General features: G+C 42.7%; 1 protein-coding gene across 3 annotated transcripts in view; it reads left to right on the top strand.

Moving 5' to 3' along the window:
• Window positions 1-214: 214 nt before the first annotated feature.
• SLC26A5 (solute carrier family 26 member 5) overlaps window positions 215-18,801 on the top strand; it is a 58,938-nt gene continuing 40,351 nt past the window's right edge. The window contains exons 1-2 of one of the 3 annotated variants that reach the window (XM_082691897.1): window positions 215-299; window positions 3,851-3,934. The gene's annotated coding sequence lies outside the window, so the exon portion shown is untranslated. Of the gene's footprint in view, window positions 300-3,770; window positions 3,935-18,801 lie in introns of those variants that run through there. The other 2 variants (XM_082691896.1, XM_082691895.1) reach the window with 2 other exon arrangements.

Genomic DNA, 18,801 nt, shown 5'->3' with positions numbered 1-18,801 from the left:
TACGCTCCCGCAGTCGTTTAACAGGACACCTCGGGCTCTCCCGGTCCGCGGGCAGAGAGCCGCACCAGGCGCACAGGGCGGTGCCGGGAGGGGCGGGGCTGGGCGGGGCAGGGCGGGGCGGGCTTGGGTTGGGGGCGGGGCAGGGCGGGGCAGGGCGGGGCAGGGCGGGGCGGGCTTGGGTTGGGGGCGGGGCGGCACCTCCTCCGATACCCGCGCGCGGAGAAAGCAGAGCGAGGTGGTGGCGGCAGGGGCTACGGAGCGCTGGGGCGCGGCGGCTCGGCCCTGGGCAGCCCCGGCCGGTGAGTGCGCTCGAGGGGGCGCGGGGCCGGGAGGAGGGGGCGCGGGGCCGGGAGGAGCGGGCGGGGGTCCCGGCGCTCGGACGCGGGGAGGACAGGCGAGGACGCGCACGGAGCGCTGAGGGCCGTGCCTGGGCGCGACCCCCGGCTGGGGCTCTTGGCTGTCCTCTCTGCGGCTCTCGGCTCTCAACTTCTTCCTAACACTGAGGCAACAAGTGAGAGCTGCCGCACGCGCGCTCTCCGAGCGCGGACAGGCTCGGGTCTGAGGAAGGGCTTTCCTCTGGAGACGCCTCCCCTCAGCCCCCTCAGTGGCTGCGGACAGACTCCGCTAGACGTCCGCCGCCGCTGGCTTCTCACCCAGCCTTCGCTCTTCGCCGCTTCTCCAGCGCTCCCAGGGCCCCGCAGACACTCAGCCCTGCCCCGCCGAGGCCCGTATCTTCTCGGCTCTCGCCTGTCGGTTTCCCGTTCGGTTTCTAAATCTCCTTATCGCCTCTGGCCTCGGCGCTGGGACTGCGCGCCGCCTGCGGGGCCGCCGGGTGCCCGGCCAGGGGAGCTGTGGTTCGGAGGCTGGGAAGCAGCCGGCAAAGTCTGGCCGGTGTCCGCAGCTCGGTGAAGGCGACGAGCCTTCCTGATTTAAAATGTGGTGTCGGCGGTTTCCTGCCTGAAACTCCGCTCCCCGCGAAACACCTGCGGTGCGGGGCGCGCTGCCGCCGTGGCGGGTCTGCTGCTGCGGCCCCTGCGAGCCCCTGACGCATACTTAGCAAAGACCTTGGCTCAGGAAGCCGTTCAACACGCAGTGACCGCCTCACGGAGTGGGCTCCCTGGGCCAGGGGGTGCAGGGGACGCATGCTGGGCCTTCTCGGTGGAGGTCAGGCCCGCGGAGGTGGAAAACCTGCACCGGGGTCTGTCAGCTGTCGTGGTCAGTTTGGGGTCCACAGCTGGTAAATCCTGAACGGACGCTCTAGCCACAGAAATGGTAATGCGGTGTGTTGGGGGGGAACATTGAGATTCCGGTTTTTCTTATCTAAGAAACTGGGAACAACATGCATAAGCTATAAATGCACATAATATGCATCATTGAGGGTAAGCTTGGAAATAGAGGGGAAGTTGAATATGTAAGTAGGAGCGTTTTTGAAATGAAGTTTGGAGTAGGTTTTTGCCAGGCAGTCCTAATTACTGTAGCATTTATTTGTTTGTTCAGAAGACTTTCAGGCGGGAGACCAGAGGCAGGCAAGAGAAATTCAGACTAATTTGCATTTGAAAAAAAGCGGAGAGTGAAGAATTCGTAGGTAAGGTTGCTATGACTGATACCTTAAGTGCACTGCTGGAAAGCGTTCTGCTGTTAGGTAACACCTGAAGCCCCAATCCTGTTACGTAGCATTTCTTTTTTTCTCCCTTTAACTACTCTGAAACTAGACAGGGTTACAAGTTCCTCATTAATTTATGAGCGATACCAAAGAATTGACTCAATCCAGCAAGTATTCAAGCACCTTCCCTGTGTGAGGCACTTTGCTAAGAGCTGCAGAAGAATGGAAGATAGAGGAATTTTCCAGTGAAAACCACAACAAAACAATGGACCCCCTTGTCAGGTGTAGATGAAGTTTGCACTGCCTCTGCAATTTAAATCAAAACAGAGAGAAGTGCCTGTTTTCTTCTAGGAGTTTTATGGTTTCAGGCCTCACACTAAGGGCTTTGATCCTTTTGAGTTCATGGCTGTGTGTGATGTGAGAAGATGGGCCAGTTTCATTCTATTGCATGTGGCTGTCTAGTGTTCCCAGCATCATTTATGGAAAAGACGGTCTTTTCCCCATTGTGTATTCTTGCCTGCTTTGTTGTAGATTAACTGACCACGCAAGTGTGGATTTCCTTCTGGGCTCTCTACTCTGTTCTGTTGAGCTTTGTGTCTGTTTGTTTGCTAGTACCATACTGTTTTGATGTTTGCAGCTTTGTAGTGGAGCTTGAAATCTGGGAAAACTAAGTTGACTTTTCATCTCATTCTAAATGCCATGTGAGTCCCCTGATAGGTTGGTCATTTTGTAGTTTTTCTACCAGTGCAGGTAGTCTGCATTTTATTAATTCAAAATAAAAGATTTTCTAGGAACTATAACTAAATAAGAAGGTATGTCCATTTTCCCTAGTGTTAGCACTGTCATTGAGTTAATATAGTCAAAATCAACAACAAAAATGAGGGGATGGTGATTTTCCTTTGGTTTCAAACTAGTGAAATTGTGCAGAAAAGAAGACAAGGTCACCATGGGTAAATGTAGTCCTCTGGTGCTTCCCATATTTTATTTTATCTAAGTTCTTTCCTTTTGGGAGATAGCTCCAATTTCATGAAGTCCTTCAATTCTTCTTTTGGTCTCCCATCCAAGTACTAACCAGGCCCGACCCTGCTTAGCTTCCGAGATCAGACGAGATCGGGAGCGTTCAGGGTGGTATGGCCGTAGACCAATTCTTCTTTTGGAAGACAGCTCCAGAGACCAGTTTCAGGAAGTCTTCCATTGTGGATACAAGCAATCATCAAGTACATCATCGCTTCAACTTCACTCTTGTAAACAACCGTATTGGGGGAGGAGATGGAGAGGAGGCAACAGTTCTTTTTAAAAATCTGGCCAAAGCTAAGGATGTTATCCCTAGAAAAGACACACACCACTAAAAATATTGCATATTTTTCAGATGAATAAGACCTCCCTTTAGAACAGGGGCAGTGATTTAGTCAGGGAAATGGAAATGAAGTGAGGATATGGGTAAATCCACAAACTGAGTGGTTAGGACTTAATTTACTTTGGAATGGAATAAATACTTGGTCTTCTATATAAGTGTTCTGTAAATAGGAAGTAATAATTGTATTATTTGTAAAAGGCTAAAGACAGTAGTCCTATTAATTTCTTAGTCAATATCAGCTTGTATTTTAAATGTTATGAATCCCATTTTTTAATTTTTTCTTGTCCTTCTCAAGGAAAGTGCTTCTGAGACTTTTCTCCCAGTGCTGATGTCCCATTCAGGGCACTTTCTCACAAACCAACTTTTATAATCACTAATTGTTCGAGATTGGAATGGTTCAATTCAAACTTTGAACTTGCTGTCTCACACACACATACTCATGTTCACCTCTGGGAAGGAGGGTGTGTGTGTGTGTGTGTGTGTGTGTGTGTGTGTGTGTTTGGTATTACATAACTATTATATTCAGTATAAACCACTGTGATAGGGGTGCCTGGGTGGCTCAGTGGGTTAAAGCCTTTGCCTCCGCTCAGGTCATGATCACAGGGTCCTAGGTCGAGCCCTGCATCGGGCTCTCTGCTCAGCAGGGAGCCTGCTTCCCTTCCTCTCTCTCTGTCTGCCTCTCTGCCTACTTGTAATCTCTGTCAAATAAATAAATAAAATCTTAAAAAAAAAAAAAAGAAAGAAAGAAGAACCACTGTGATAGCAGTAGTTGCATCTTGGGAGAGAGTTGGTTGGTATTAGGAATCAGCATCAAGAAACATTTTGGACATAACTTCTTTCAAAGAACAAACCAGCAACCACTGGATTAACTTTCCTTTCTTCTGTCCTAGGGCCGAGGAGCAAGCTCTCCCTGCTCCAGCTCTCAGCCCTCTGGGGACCTGTCCCCTGCCCTCTGTGCTGTACATTGGACTCGGGTAGGTAGAGAGCCACCTGGCAGTAGGAAACTGGGAAGGTGGGTCATAGGTAGTGATGGATTTGATGAGGAGCACGGGATTTCTTAACGCTTCCAGAGTCCTGAATCGTACACCACAATTTGGAAGAAAAGGGTAAGAGAGAAGATGCCAGAAGCAGCACAGCTTACTTTCTCTTTTTTTAACTTGGTTCAGGACCAGCCTAACTGATCCTTAGATATGAAGCAGCTTTGACTTATCTTACTGAGTGACAGCTATGGAGTTGGTCACAACCTTAGAATGCCACTGGTATACATTAATTGGATGAGTAAACTGGTGGAAATCATGGTTTTATTTTTGTTAATATTTTATTTATTTGAGAGAGACAAAGTGAGAGAGAGGGAGAGCAGAGAGAGAAGCACACTCCCTGCTGAGCAGGAATTTTCCCCCCACCCCAACATGGGGCTTGATCCTAGGACTCTGGGATCATAATCTGAGCTGAAGGCAGACACTTAACTGACTGAGCCACCCAGGTGCCCTGAGATCATGGTTTTAATCCAAGCTCTGACCTTAACTAGGTATGTGATCTTGGACAAGTAACAAGTCAATTAAGTTCTTTGGACATTCATTTTTTTCTGTGTCATATGGGATCAGTGATTCTCAACTACTAAAGCATAATTCTGTGCATTTGAATCACAGGGAGAGTTTATAAAAAAGAAAAGTGCTGGGTCAGAGATTTTCATTTAACTGGACAGGGGCAGGCCTAGACATCTCTCTTTTTCAAAAGCCTCCCCGTCCCCCTTCCAGGAAACACTAATGTCCAGCCAAGATCAAAAATCACTAGGTTAAATAATCACCAACAACTGATCCTAAGATTATGTCACCTGAAGATAGAAAGCAGCCCCATAAAATCCCTTCTATCATAGTCTGGCCCAGGATTACATAGACTCAGTGGTAACCAAGCCTAGCATGCCTTCCTAAGAAGCAATCCCTGTCAGGTGACTTCAGTTTATGCAGGGAAGTTGCTGCGCCTTCTCACTGGTTCAGTATTCCCACAATGCTTTGCGTGTCCTTAGCACCCAGTACGTTTTGATGGACTGAACTTGGTGTAATTCTGCCTATCCAAGATGATTAACTGTTCCTAAATGTCCCCAGAGACGATTATCTCTCTCTTCTGGGTATCCATGCCAGTGTTCAATAGCCTGTTGAAATTTTTTCCTAGAAGTGATCTGTGACTGGTAAGGGTATGGGAGAAAAGTGTCAGCAAAGGATAAAGATGATGACCTTGATTGTTGCTGAAATGTGAGCTTCTGTGTCCAAACTAAGATAAAAAAGGTGAGCCTCACACCTTCTCAGGTAGTTGTAGACTCTCCAGTTACCAGAAGAGGGACAGGAAAAAAAGAGCAAATTGTTTACCTTAATCATTTGTTTGGGACCCAGTCTTGTTGCCGTTACATTGTTAATTCTGTAGAGGTTCACAGTTTGAAAATTATTCTTAAGACTTAAAGATATAACTTATTGTAATCCATGAAATTTATTTCTTTTATCCTGCTCTTTTTTCTCCTACCCCCCTTAACATTCCAAAACACCTAGAAGATAAAAACTGTGTATTTTTGACTGTCAGAGCAGTAAAAGAGAAATGGACATGAGTCGACAAAAGATAGACAGGCATTAAGGAGGAAACCTCGAACAAGGGTAAGAAGGCCCATGGATTACAAGGAGCTGCACTTAATTTCTTTCTTTTCTCTACTCTTCACCTTAGAGCTGCTCCAAGTTTATTCTCAGGCATTGCAAAATTCAGGCGAATCATTGTATTTCACATGCTGTGTGTTGAAAAATACGGATTTGTGGCCCATGATTCCAGCATGTTCCCTGCTGTCTTCCAAACATGGTGGATAGAGCGTGTCTCTGTAGGCGAACTGGCAGGCTGGACACACGTGGTCTCATCCAGCATTGGCCAATCCCAGGGCCTGGGCTAATTCTAAGTAATGTCTTGGGTTGGGGAATGTATTTTTTTCTTAGCTTAGGAAAGCTACTGACACCAGAATGCTTTACCTTTGTGTTTGACAGGAAAGGGCCTTACCTGGTATCAAAAATCTAATGGAGACCTACAGAACCAGCTCAGCCCCCAGCCCTTTCCATCTGCCTAGAGCTGGTTACATCCCTGCCATTAAAAAAAAAAAAAAAAGATCTTGTATTGGATTCATTTTTATATGTTTATTGCTGATCATTATTCTCAAATATTTAATAATATTGGCACATGCTGTTTCATTATTTCATAATTTATTCTTTACCTTCTTCTTAAATAAATTAAGATAGAGTAAATGTGGGGCGCCTGGCTGGCTCAGGTGGAGATTGTGACTCTTGATTTCATGGTTATGTGTTCAAGCCCCACATAGGGTGCAGAGATTACTTAAAATCTTTAAAAGCAAGATAGAGGAGTAAATGGACTCTGAAAAGATGGGTTTTGTCCTCATAACTTTAAGTTAAAACTCTAAGTAAAAGTCTTAATTATTAACTCAAATGTCCAGTGATGTGTTTAAGCATTGTTCCTCCCACAAACAATTTTTGAAGTTAATAAGTATTGTTAGGGTTGTTCTGGTACCTAGAATAATAATTCATTTGATTTTTTTTTTAAGATTTTATTTATTTATTTGACAGACGAGTAGGCAGAGAGGCAGGCAGAGAGAGCCCTCTTCTCCTCCCCGCTGAGCAGAGAGCCCGACATGGGGCTCCATCCCAGGGCCCTGGGATCATGACCTGAGCCTAAGGCAGAGGCCTTAACCCACTGAGCCACCCAGGTGCCCCTCATTTGCTTTTTAGATCTTTACTCCCTCAAAACAATTAAATGTTGCAAGGTAATCTGAAAAGAATCTCCAGTGGAAATATTGCAAGGTAATTAGAAATGATAAAATTTTCTTAACTAGACCCTGTCTGATCGAACACTTTTAACAACAGAGTCTAAAGCTAGCAGGGGTTTTCATTTCTTCTTTTCTTCCTCAGTTCACTCTTTCATTCAGCAAATGACCATTGAATTCCTGTTCTGTGCCTGTCCCCTTTTGCCTTTCATTCTCATGAAGGGAAGAGGTCAGACAGAAAATGAATTAATGTACAGTGTGAGTCAGAGAGTGATGTGTGCTATGAGTAAAAATAAAGCTGGGAAGAAGGCAGTGGAGAGGCTGGTTGGGCAATTTTTTAAATAAGATAGTTAGGAAAAGCTTCAGCTGAGAGAATGATGGTTGAGCACAGTCTTGAAGGTGGTGACGGAGAAGGTTCTGGGGAGCTCTGGGGCAGGAGTCACGTGCATGCCTGGCACACAGCAGGGAGGTCCCAGTGGCTAGAGCAGAGTGACAAGGTGGGGAGTAGGAGGAAATGAAAGTGGCGGGTGTGGGCAGAAGCCTGGGAGAATGCTGAAGATGGAATGGGGCCTTTAGGACCTTTTCAGAGGGGTTCTTGTGAAGTGATAGGAAGATGAGGTTTCTTACTCTTCAGTCAAAAATTCTATCAGCTCTGTGATCTGTTTTTCTGTTTCATCTTTGTTACACCCTCCTGATTGTCTCCAGCTTTCCCTTCCTCACCAATCAGCCCCAACCCTTCTTTCCCTTGGGATTCCTTTCTCCTCAAGGCTGGCCATGAAGTGGGATTCAGCCTCCCATTCTTCTTGCTGGCTTGGTACCCTTGGTGAGGCTCTCCCTTCCTTTTAAAAAAATGCACTACTGGGGGCGGCTGGGTCCTCAGTCGGTTAAGCATCTGCCTTCAGCTTAGGTCATGATCCCAGGATCCTGAGATAGAGCCCCACATAGGGCTCCCTGCTCAGAGGTGAGTCTGCTTCTCCCTCTGCCTGCTGCCCCTACCCCTGCTTGTGCGTGTGTGCTCTCTCTCTCTCTGTGTCAAATAAATAAATATAGGGGCACCTGGGTGGCTCAGAGGGTTAAGCCTCTGCCTTCAGCTCAGGTCATGATCTCAGGGTCCTGGGATCGAGCCCCGCATCAGGCTCTCTGCTGAGCAGGGAGCCTGCTTACCCCTCTCTGCCTGCCTCTCTGCCTACTTGTAATGTGTCTGTCTCTTTCTCTCTCTGTCAAATAAATAAATAAAATCTTTAAAAATAAATAAAAAATAAATAAATATAAATCTTTAAAAATAAAAAATAGAAGAATACACTACTAATTGGTAAAGAATAAAAACTGTCAGGTAGTACCAAAGCCAACAATGGTGAGAGAAGTTAATAAATGTATGCAAATATATCTTGGTTTCTCCTGTAGCCTAGGTAGAAAGGGGCCACACTGCTGGTTGGCTGAATTTTGTCTGCGTGTTTTGTTGGGTCTGTATGTGGTTTTATAAATACTTGTGTAACATTGAAAAGGTGATAGTTTTGTCAAAATGTTGTTTCAAGTTCTCTTGAGAAATTGGATGTTCTGGGGCGCCTGAGTGGCTCAGTGGGTTAAAGCCTCTGCCTTCAGCTCAGGTCATGATCCCAGGGTCCTGGGACTGAGCACTGCATCGGGCTCTCTGCTCAGCGGGGAGCCTGCTTCCTCCTCTCTCACTGCTTGCCTCTCTGCCTACTTGTGATCTCTGTCAAATAAATAAATAAAAAATCTTAAAAAAAATTTGGATGTTCTGTTCATATGAAGTTGTGGAATGCAGAGCCTGGGTGGCTCAGTCAGTTGAGCATCCAACTCTTGGTTTCTGTTCAGGTTATGATTCAGGGTCCTAAGATCCAGCCCCACTGTGGGCTCTGCGCTCAGTGTGGTGTCTGTGTAAGTTTCTCTCTCCCTCTCCCTCTGCTCCTCTGCCTCCCCACCTCCCCCTACACTCTTTCTCTCAAATAAATAAATATATAAATATCTCAAATATAAATATATATTTATATATAATTTATATCATAAATTATATTTTATATATAACATATATTTGATTATATTAAATATATAATAAATAAATAAGCATCAAATAAATAATAAATAAAAGTTATAGAATAGGCAAAACTAATCTTTGGTGATCTTAGGGATATGGCAGGGATTAACTAGATATAAGCCCATAGAAAATTTCTGGTTGACAAGAAGGTTCTATTTATATTAGTCTGAAATGCACAGTGGAGCTCATTAAACCACATACTAATGTGGGCAGCTCAATATATGTAAATTGAACCTGAATGTAAAGACACTTTTTAAATGGAAGCCAGTATTCAGCAAGAGCTGGGTGGGAGCTAACTACTTTGGGTTGGCACAGGCTCTCTGGGTCTCTTCAGTCCTTGTCATTACCCACCAGGCCCCATGTTGGTGATTTTCACAGCAAGACTCTCAGTAGTTCTGGTTTCAGCTGTCATTGGGGACCTGGTATGTTGATTGACAGCAGAAAATATAGTACCTGCCTCTAGGGTTATACGTGAATCAGGTAACAAAAACAAACCTGATAGGTTAGATCAGTCAAGCAGAGTATCCGCATCTATCTCTCAGTTAGTGGTGTTCTCAAACCTGGGGTTCTGAGAGGTCTCTGAACATGACTCTCACTCTTCAACCAAGAGTCTTCTGTGTTTGCAGACACCTTCTCTGAGAGGATTCAAAAAGTCCTGTGTACTCCTATCTTCAGTACTTACAGCTTGGTTTTTTCACGTTTGTTACAAAAATAATAGTGTATACTGTGGAAATCCTAGAAAGTACAGATTAAAATAAAATTACTCACTCTTCCACCATCCAAATGAAACGTCTATTTACAGTTTTGTGGTAAATGCTTTCAAATCCTTCTCCATACTTCTGTGCATTTTATATTAAAAATGTGTTTGATTGGGGTTCATGGGTGGGTTAATAAGACTCTGCCTTTGGCTCAGGTCATGATCTCAGAGTCCTGGGATCGAGCCACCCCAGTCAGGCTCTCTGCTCGGCAGGGAGCCTGCTTCCCCCTCTATCTCTGCCTGCTGCTCTGCCTACTTATAATCTCTCTCTCTCTCTCTGTATCAAATAAATAAAATCTTTAAAAAAATCTAGTATAACACTATGTTAACTGTACTGGAATTTTTTTTTAATATAATTTTTTATTTTTTATAAACATATATTTTTATCCCCAGGGTACGAGAAGAATAAATGAAAGAAGATGGGATTGGGAGGGAGACAAACCATAAGTGACTCTTAATCTCACAAAACAAACTGTACTGGAATTTTTAAAAGTTTAAGAAATCAGTGAAAGAGACAGAGGTATATATATGCTAGAAAAGATGAAAAAACATAAAGCAGTCCAGTAAGTCCAATATCAACCTATTACTCTGGAAAGAAAAAATCAAAATAAGAATGGGGGGAAAGAGATTGACAAGTAACTACTAGGAAAAAATTTCTGTAGTTGAGATCAAAAGGATCCATCCAGTGAATGGAAAAAAAACATCCTTACAGGCATACAGTCATTATATAATTTCAGAGTCAAGGATACAGCAAGTCTCCTAAAATTAGTTTCTAAAAGGGAAGATGAAATTACATAAGATTAACATAAAGTTTCTCATCAAAGAACTGGACATTAAATGTAATAAAGCAGTGCCTTCAAAATTATGAGGGAAGGGGCGCGGGGCTGGCTTAGTCAGTTAAGGGACCAACTCTTGATTTCAGCTCAGTTTATGATCTCAGGGTCATGAGATCAAGCCCTGCCTTGGGCTTAGTGCTGAGCATGGAGCCTGATTAAGATTCTCTCTCCCTCTCAGTTTGTCCCTTTCCCTGGTCACACACACTCTCTAAAAAATAAAAAATAAATTTAAAAATCATGAGGAAAATGATTTTGAACTTAAAATTCTATTCCCAGTGAAATTATCCAGTAGGTGTGAGGATGACATGAAGACATTTTTGGGCATTCAAAGATTCAAAGGACCCTTTCTGATCAATTACCTAAGGATGTGCTCCAGCAAAATGAGGCTAGAAAGTGAGAAGGAGGAAAATGAGAAAAAGAGTGTAACTCCCCAAGTGCAATTAAAATAAATCCTATGCTGACAGAGATCCACCAAACTTAGAAAGAAATTAATACAAATTAGGTCAAATAATCATTGAGCTCCAAGAGAATAACTTTAATTCTATTCAATGGATAGAACCAGTAATGAACAATTTTAATGTAGTTATAATAATGGGACTTCTGGCAACATGAAGGACTAAGCTGACACGTATGTACAAACACACAAAAGCAAAAGATAAACGTTAAATAAAGTTAAACTTAGGGGTGCCTGGGTGACTCAGGAGGTTAAGCCTCTGCCTTTGCCTCTGCTCATGATCCCGGGGTCCTGGGATGGAGCCCCGCATCAGGTTCTCTGCTCAGCAGGAATCCTGTTTCCCCTCCTCTCTGCCTGCCTCTCTGCCTACTTGTGATCTCTGTCTGTCAAATAAAATCTTTTAAAAATAAATAAATAGTAAAGTTAAACTTAACTTTAAATAAAGACTAGCAGAAGAATGCAGAAAAATGTTTTGTAAGAGCAGTGAGTGCAAGCTTATTTTCAGCACAACCTATAGGAGTTTCTCTGTGGGCTATAGATCCTAGGATGAAGGGATGCGGTTGTACCCTGGAAAGAGGACATGGCCTCAGGCCTAAAGAGACGAGGAACCACCCCTTCTACCATTTAATGTGAGCTCACTATTTTAAAAACCTGCTAACTGGGGCATGTGGGTGGCTCAGTCGGTTAAGTGTCTGCCTTTGGCTCAGGTCATGATCTCAGAGTCCCAGGATCAAGCCCTGTGTCAGGCTCTCTGCTTTTTGGAGAGTCTGCTTCTTTCTTTCCCTCTGAACCTCCCACCTCTCATGCTCACTCGCTTGCATGCTCTCTTTCAAATAAATAAATACATACATACATACATACATACAGTCTTTAAAAAAATAAAAATAAGATGAAATATGGTCCATTAAAAAAAAGAAAAACCTACCAACAACCACAAGGAAGTATCAGCAAAGAAAACAAATAGAAGAATTAGATCCTCGAGAATATAAAATAATGGAAATACAGTAACAAAATCTTAAGTGTGTTAAAAATTCTTAAAGAGAAAAAAAGAATGCAAAGCAAGGAAAAATAGTACACTATGAGAAAAAGAACAGCATATTTCAAAAAGAAGGTATAGAAGTAAAAAATAGACACTGAATTTTTTAAATTAATGTTCTAGCTAAACAACATATTAGAGCCAAAGGTGAATTAAGTAAATTAGAAGTGGAATCAGAGAAAATTGCCTGGAATCAGGTATCAGGTCATTGAGATAAAAAGATGGGAAATGTCAGAGCTTAAAAAACACAATGATATAATGAGAAGTTCCAGCAAATGTCTAATAGAAATTCCTGAAGGAGTAAGGGAAGGAATTTTCCTTTATTTGTCCCATAAGTAAACAAATTTAAATAGTATTACAGGGAGGCCTGGGTGGCTCATTGGTTAAGCGTCTGCCTTCTGCTCAGGTTGTGATCCAGGAGTCCTGGGACCAAGCACCACTTGGGGCTCCCTGCTCAAGGAGCCTAACCCTCCCCCTACTCATGCTCTCTCTAGCTCTCTCTCACACATGCTTTCTCTCTCTCTCTCTCAAACAGATAAATAATTTAAAAAAAAATAGTAATACAATTTAGCAAAAATAATGGGAAGTAAGAAAACAATATTCATCTTTAATGGTTATACATTCACAGATGTCTAAATTCAGTGATTTTAAAAAGTAGCTATATCATTCTGTTACTTAGAATAGTAGTTCTCAAACCTTTTTAATATACTTTTTAATTTTTTATTTAAATTCAATTTAGTTAACATACAGTGTATTATTAGTTTCAGGAGTAGAATGCAGTGATTTCTCAGTTGCGTGTAACACCCAGGGCTCATTACATCGTCTGTCCTCCTTAATGCCCATCACCCACTTACCCCTTCCCCCCAGCAATCCTCAGTTTGTTTCCTGTAGGTAAGAGTCTCTTGTGGCTTGCTTCCCTCTGTTTTTTATTTTATTTTCCTTTCCTTCCCTTCATCTATTTTTGTTTTTAAATTCCACATATCCGTGAAATCATATATTTGTCTTTCTCTGACTGACTTATTTCACTTAGCATAATACCCTTTAGTTCTATCCATGTCATTGCAAATGGCAAGATTTCATTTTTTTTTTATTACTGAGTAATATTCCATTGTGTATATATATATACCACAACTCCTTTACCCATTCATCTGTCGATGGACACATGAACTGTTTCCATAGTTTGGCTACAGTGGACATTGCTGCTATAAACATTCGAGTGCATGTGGCTTTTCGAATCACTATTTTTGTATCCTTTGGATAAATACCTAGTAGTGCATTTGCTGGGTCAGAGAGTAGTTCTGTTTTTAACCTTTTTTTTTTTTTTTTTAAGATTTTATTTATTTATTTGTCAAAGAGATAGCACAGCAGGAGGAGTGGCAGGCAGAGGGAGGGGAAGAAGCTGACTCTCTGCTGAGCAGGGAGCCCAACGTGGGGCTCGATCCCAAGACCCTGGGATCATGTCTTGAGCTGAAGTCTGACACCCAACCAACTGAGCCACCCAGGTGCCCCCTGTTTTTTTTTTTTAAAGATTTTATTTATTGGGGCTCCTGGGTGGCTCAGTGGGTTAAGCCTATCAGAGTCCTCGGATAGAGTCCCGCATCGGGCTCTCTGCTCAGCAGGGAGCCTGCTTCCCTCTCTCTCTCTCTCTCTCTCTGCCTGCCTCTCCATCTACTGTCAAATAAATAAATAAAATCTTTTTTTTAAAAGATTTTATTTATTTGTCAAAGAGAGAGAGAGAGCGAGAGCAAGCACAGGCAGAGTGGCAGGAAGAGTCAGAGGGTGAAGCAGGCTCCCTGCTGAGCAAGGAGCCTGATGTGGGACTTGATCCCAGGACGCTGGGATCATGCCCTGAGCCGAAGGCAGCTGCTTAACTAACTAAGCCACCCAGACGTCCCAGTGCCCCCTGTTTTTAAATTTTTGAGGAAGTAGTTCTCAATCTTAGAGATTTGGAAATGTGTCAAAGTGACTAAAGGATGCTGCTAGCATTTAGCATCAGGGACAAAGATGCTAAGTGCACAGGAGAGTTCCATGCAATGTAAGTCCCCCCCAGAATACTAATAGCACTTATTAAAATGCTGATGTAGAGTTCAAAATAAATCCACCAGAGGAACTAAGAAAAAAATGATTTTAAGAAAATAGTTGCTTCAAGGAATAAGGCTACCTTTGGGGAGAAGAGGAATGGAAAACTGCTACTTTTCTGAACTAACCCTCCTGTAATATTTGCAGTTTTATCCTGTCTGTATTATTATGACCTGAATTTACCATTTTAGAAAAAGAAATGACTGGCAAATCAGTAGATTCTTCTTCTGTTTTTACTTCAAGTTCAGAATTTTTTTTTAGATTTTTTTTTTTTTAATTTGACAGATCATAAGCAGGCAGAGAGAGAGGGGGAAGCTGCTCCCTGCTGAGCAGAGAGCCCAATGTGGGGCTTGTCCCAGGACCCTGAGATCATGACCTGAGCCGAAGGCAGAGGCTTAACCCACTGAGCCACCCAGGCGCCCCTACCCTGGAATTTTTTTTTTTTTTAAGAGTTTATTTATTTGACAGAACACAAGCACAAAGCACTGAGTGGAGATCTGACCTGAGCTGCAGGCAGACACTTAACTGACAGAGCCACCCAGGCAGCCCTCAGAACTTTTTCATATTGAAATATCTGTCATTTAAACCTAATCACCAATTTGAATTGGTGAGCTTTTTACCCCCAAAGAAGATTCCAGAAGCATATCTATTAATGATCTTTCAAGTGTTCCAGCTGAAAAATAAATCCTAGAATTTATCAACTTATGGAGTCACAGCAAATCCGTGTTAGAGGGGACTTCATTTTTTTTTTAAGATTTTATTTATTTATTTGTCAGAGAGAGAGGGAGAGCGAGCACAGGCAGACAGAATGGCAGGCAGAGGCAGAGGGAGAAGCAGGCTCCCTGCCAAGCAAGGAACCCGATGTGGGACTCGATTCCAGGACACTGGGATCATGACCTGAGCCGAAGGCAGCTGCTTAACGCACTGAGCCACCCAGGCGTCCCGGGACTTCATTTTTTAATGAAACTGAATAATTTTTCCATAGCAGCGTGGTGCTATACAGAACAAAGTAGGTTGGGAGCAGAGCCAAGTAACTAGCCTGCCCTTACAGTCCTATGACACCTGGCTCTTCAGCCTCTCCCGTTGCATTTTCTGTAACCACTCAAAACAGGATTTCTACTGGTGCTTTTGGTGTTCTATGAACATTTTGTATTAATTTTTACCTTTCACATCTCTGTGCAGAATCACATGCCCTTCCTTCCACCTTCTATCCATTATTCAAGAGTGGCTTCAAATCCAGTATCCTCTCTGAAGCCTTCCAGTGCGCTCCAAAACCACCATACTTCATAAGCAGCAAATCATGACAAGTGAGAATACAGGCCTATAATTAATATTTAAACAACATCAGGTAAACATTTGAGCATGACCAATCTGACACGCCGTTAATGAGGCAACATTGCATACGTGCATGGTTTCTGAAATCAGACCTGAATCCCATCCTAGCTGTTCTTATCCTATCAGAGCCTCAGATATGTCATCTGAAAAATGTGGGTAATTCTTACGTCCCGTGGATGCTGTGAGTCTTTAATCCCACAGTCTCAGTAAATGTTAACTGCTGTCATTACATTTATTATTGTGTGTAAAGAAGCAGCTCACTAAATGTCTACCATTCATGTTAGTTTAAGTCAACCTGTACTTCTTATGTACTTATTTTGTAAGTTACTCAGTGCAGGTGAACTTTTTTTAAATTACTATCACATATGAACTCACACAGATCAAAACCAGAATTCCGCTTGAATAGCGAAATTTTGGTGTTCCCTGCCTGTCTCAGTCAGGAGAGCATGTGACTCTTGATCTCAGGGTTGTGATTTTTTTTTTAAAGATTTTATTTATTTATTTGACAGACAGAAAACACAAGTAGACAGAGGCAGGCCCCCTGCTGAGCAGAGAGCTTGATGTGGGACTCGATCCCAGGACCCTGAGATCATGACCTGAGCCGAAGGCAGCGGCTTAACCCACTGAGCCACCCAGGCGCCCTCAGGGTTGTGATTTTAAACTCCCATTGGGCATAGAGTAAAGTAGCCGAAGTATCTAATTATAAGGAAAGTGGTTAACTAAATCATTATAAATGTATATTAGAAAATATTATGCAACCATTAAAAATTATGCTTCTGAGGTTGTTTATTAATGTGGCAAAATGCTTATGATATCATGTTAAGTAAAATATCTTTAATGCAGGGGTTCTGGGTGGCTCAGTCAGTTTGGCGTTGACTCTTGATTTTGGCTCAGGTCAGGATCTCAGGGTCTTGAAATCGAGCCTTGCATTGGGTTCCATGCTCAGTGTGGAGTCTGCTTCAGATTCTCTCTCCCTCTTTCTTCCTCTCAAATAAATTCATAAAGTCTTCAAAAACAAAAATTTTAGGGGCACCTGGGTAGCTCAGTCATTAAGCATCTGCCTTCAGCTCAGATCATGATCCCAGGGTCCTGGGTTCGAGCCCTGCATCAGGCTCACTGCTCAGCAGAAAGCCTGCTTCTCCCTCTCCCATTCCCCCTGCTTGTGTTCTCTTTCTCGCTGTCTCTCTCTCTGTCAAATAAATAAAATCTCAAAAAAAATAAAATAAAATAAAACCAAAAATGTTAATGCAAAACTATTAAGATAATATCATGTGACTATACATTATATATGCACAAATTATGTATTTATAATATACACTCAATATGTATTATTTATGCATGAGAAAAATGAAGAATTTCCAAATTTTCACACTGCTCATATATTTTATAAGGAAAAAAATAATGCTTTATATATCAAAGGCCCTTGATCTCATTTTCTAAAGGATATTTTCTTGCCAACAATCTTTTTCTCCCATTCCCAGAACTTTCTCTTTTCCCCTATATGCTCTCTCATTTCATATGCTTCTCCCCACCTGTAAGAAATCCTTAAAGGAGGTGGAATGCTACAAAGACATTAGAGGACAAGCGTCCTGAGGACGTTTACCATAGCTTATTGATCTCTAAGCCAGCTTGGATGTGACAGCCAAGCATGGAAGTAGAAACTCAGTTGAATCATATTGAATGCATGAGTAGAGACCTAAGACATTGAGAAATGGAGCAGATAAAAGGAAGTAAGTGTGAGATTGATTTAAAAGATAATCATAAATATGTATGGAGTCCCTTATTCTAAGTGCTTTATAATTCTTACATTAATCCCCAGCACAGCACGTTTGGGACTGGCTAGACAAATTATGAGCATTCGTATAATGGCGTGCTATGCAGCTGTTTAAAAAACAAAACAACAAGGGGGGGTGCCTGGGTGGTTCAGTCGGTTGGGTAGTATTGACTCTTTGTTTCAGCTCAGGTCATGATTTCAGGGTCATGAGATAGAGCCCCACATCTAGCTCCATGGTCAGTGAGGAGACTGCTTGAGATCCCTTCTCTGCCTCTCCCCTCCCCACTTGCGCTCTTGCTCTCTCTCTCAAGTGGATAAATAAATCCTTAAAAAATGAGGACTCTATTTTATAGTGATATGGAAAGAAAACCAAGAGATATTAAGTGAAAAAAGCAAGGTGCAGAACAGTATTAAGTTATGCTACCATTCATAGGAGACTGTGTTCATGCCTGCCTGTGTGAAATACTTCTGGAAAGACACACAGGAAGTAGACACTATGGCTGCCTCCCAGCCATAGAATGGAAGTGAAACTGTAATTTAATTCTTTTTATACATGCATTTTTGAGCCATGTGAATATATTAGGGATTCAAAAAGGTAATTAAACGAAAATGGAGGAAAATCATTATTCCCATTTTCAAATAAGCAAGCTGAGATCGAAGGAAATGAGGTTCCCTGCCCGCAGCAGTAGTAACAGTCACACGTATGGACCATGAGCACGTACTGTGTCCCACGCCCCACCGGTACTTGGGAAACATTTTCTAATTTATTCCTCACAGATCTATGTTGAAGTGTTATGTTTATTTCAGTGTTACAGCTGGAGAACCTGAGGGAAACAAAGAATCTATTTTCCAATCCTGGACACTTTTGGAAGTGATAATTACTCTGGGACAGTGAGTATAAGCCAGGACCCAGGGTCACTCCACTTAGAGAAGACAGATAGTGTGCCAGATGTCCTGTCATCACGGCAGAATTGGAACGTGGTCTGTGTCACTCCACAGCCTGCACGCCTAACTGCTGTTTACAGATAAGCAAACGAAGGGACAGAAAACTGATGTCGCTTGCAAAATGCACACAGCTGTTAAAGTGCCAGTTCCAGCCTCCAAATGTGGTCCTTCTGAACCCAAAGCCTATACCATGTGATGTGTCTCTGGTTAGAAATCTAATAATTCTTTGGCAGAGGAATTTAAGAGGAGGGTGATATATCTGTAAGAAGAGGGAAAGGATGGGCAGAGCCCCAAGCTAAGTCCTTTGGTACATTTGGTGTCCCCCCCCATTCAAAGACCCCGAGAGAGCATTCAGTCGCCAGATGTCTGGGAGACTGCTGACTGCAGGGGTGTGTGCCCAGTGTTTCATGGACGGTGGTCACCCCACTGAGCTTCTCATCCACATTCAGGAGCAGCTTGCACAGATTTTGGGGCCTTTGGCTCTTTGTAAATATTGGACACCGTAGTTCAATGATTGTTCATAATGAAAAGCAGATAATATATGCTAAGAGTCCCAGAAGACTAGAGAAAAGGAAGCAGCTTTTTCAAATTGCTTTTAGGAAAAGACTGATAAAGTCATGAGTGAAAAATCATTTTCTGGACTACAACTCACGAAGCCTTTTCTATATGCTATGCCCATTATAGAAAAGTTTATGACCTGGGAAGTTTAGAAAATTTTCATAATAAATAACATTTATTTTTGTTAGTGGTTCATGCTGATG

This window comes from Mustela nivalis, assembly GCF_964662115.1.
Source record: "Mustela nivalis genome assembly, chromosome: 12".
Classification (NCBI taxonomy): Eukaryota; Metazoa; Chordata; class Mammalia; order Carnivora; family Mustelidae; genus Mustela; species Mustela nivalis.
This window is presented reverse-complemented; position numbering and strand designations above follow the sequence as displayed.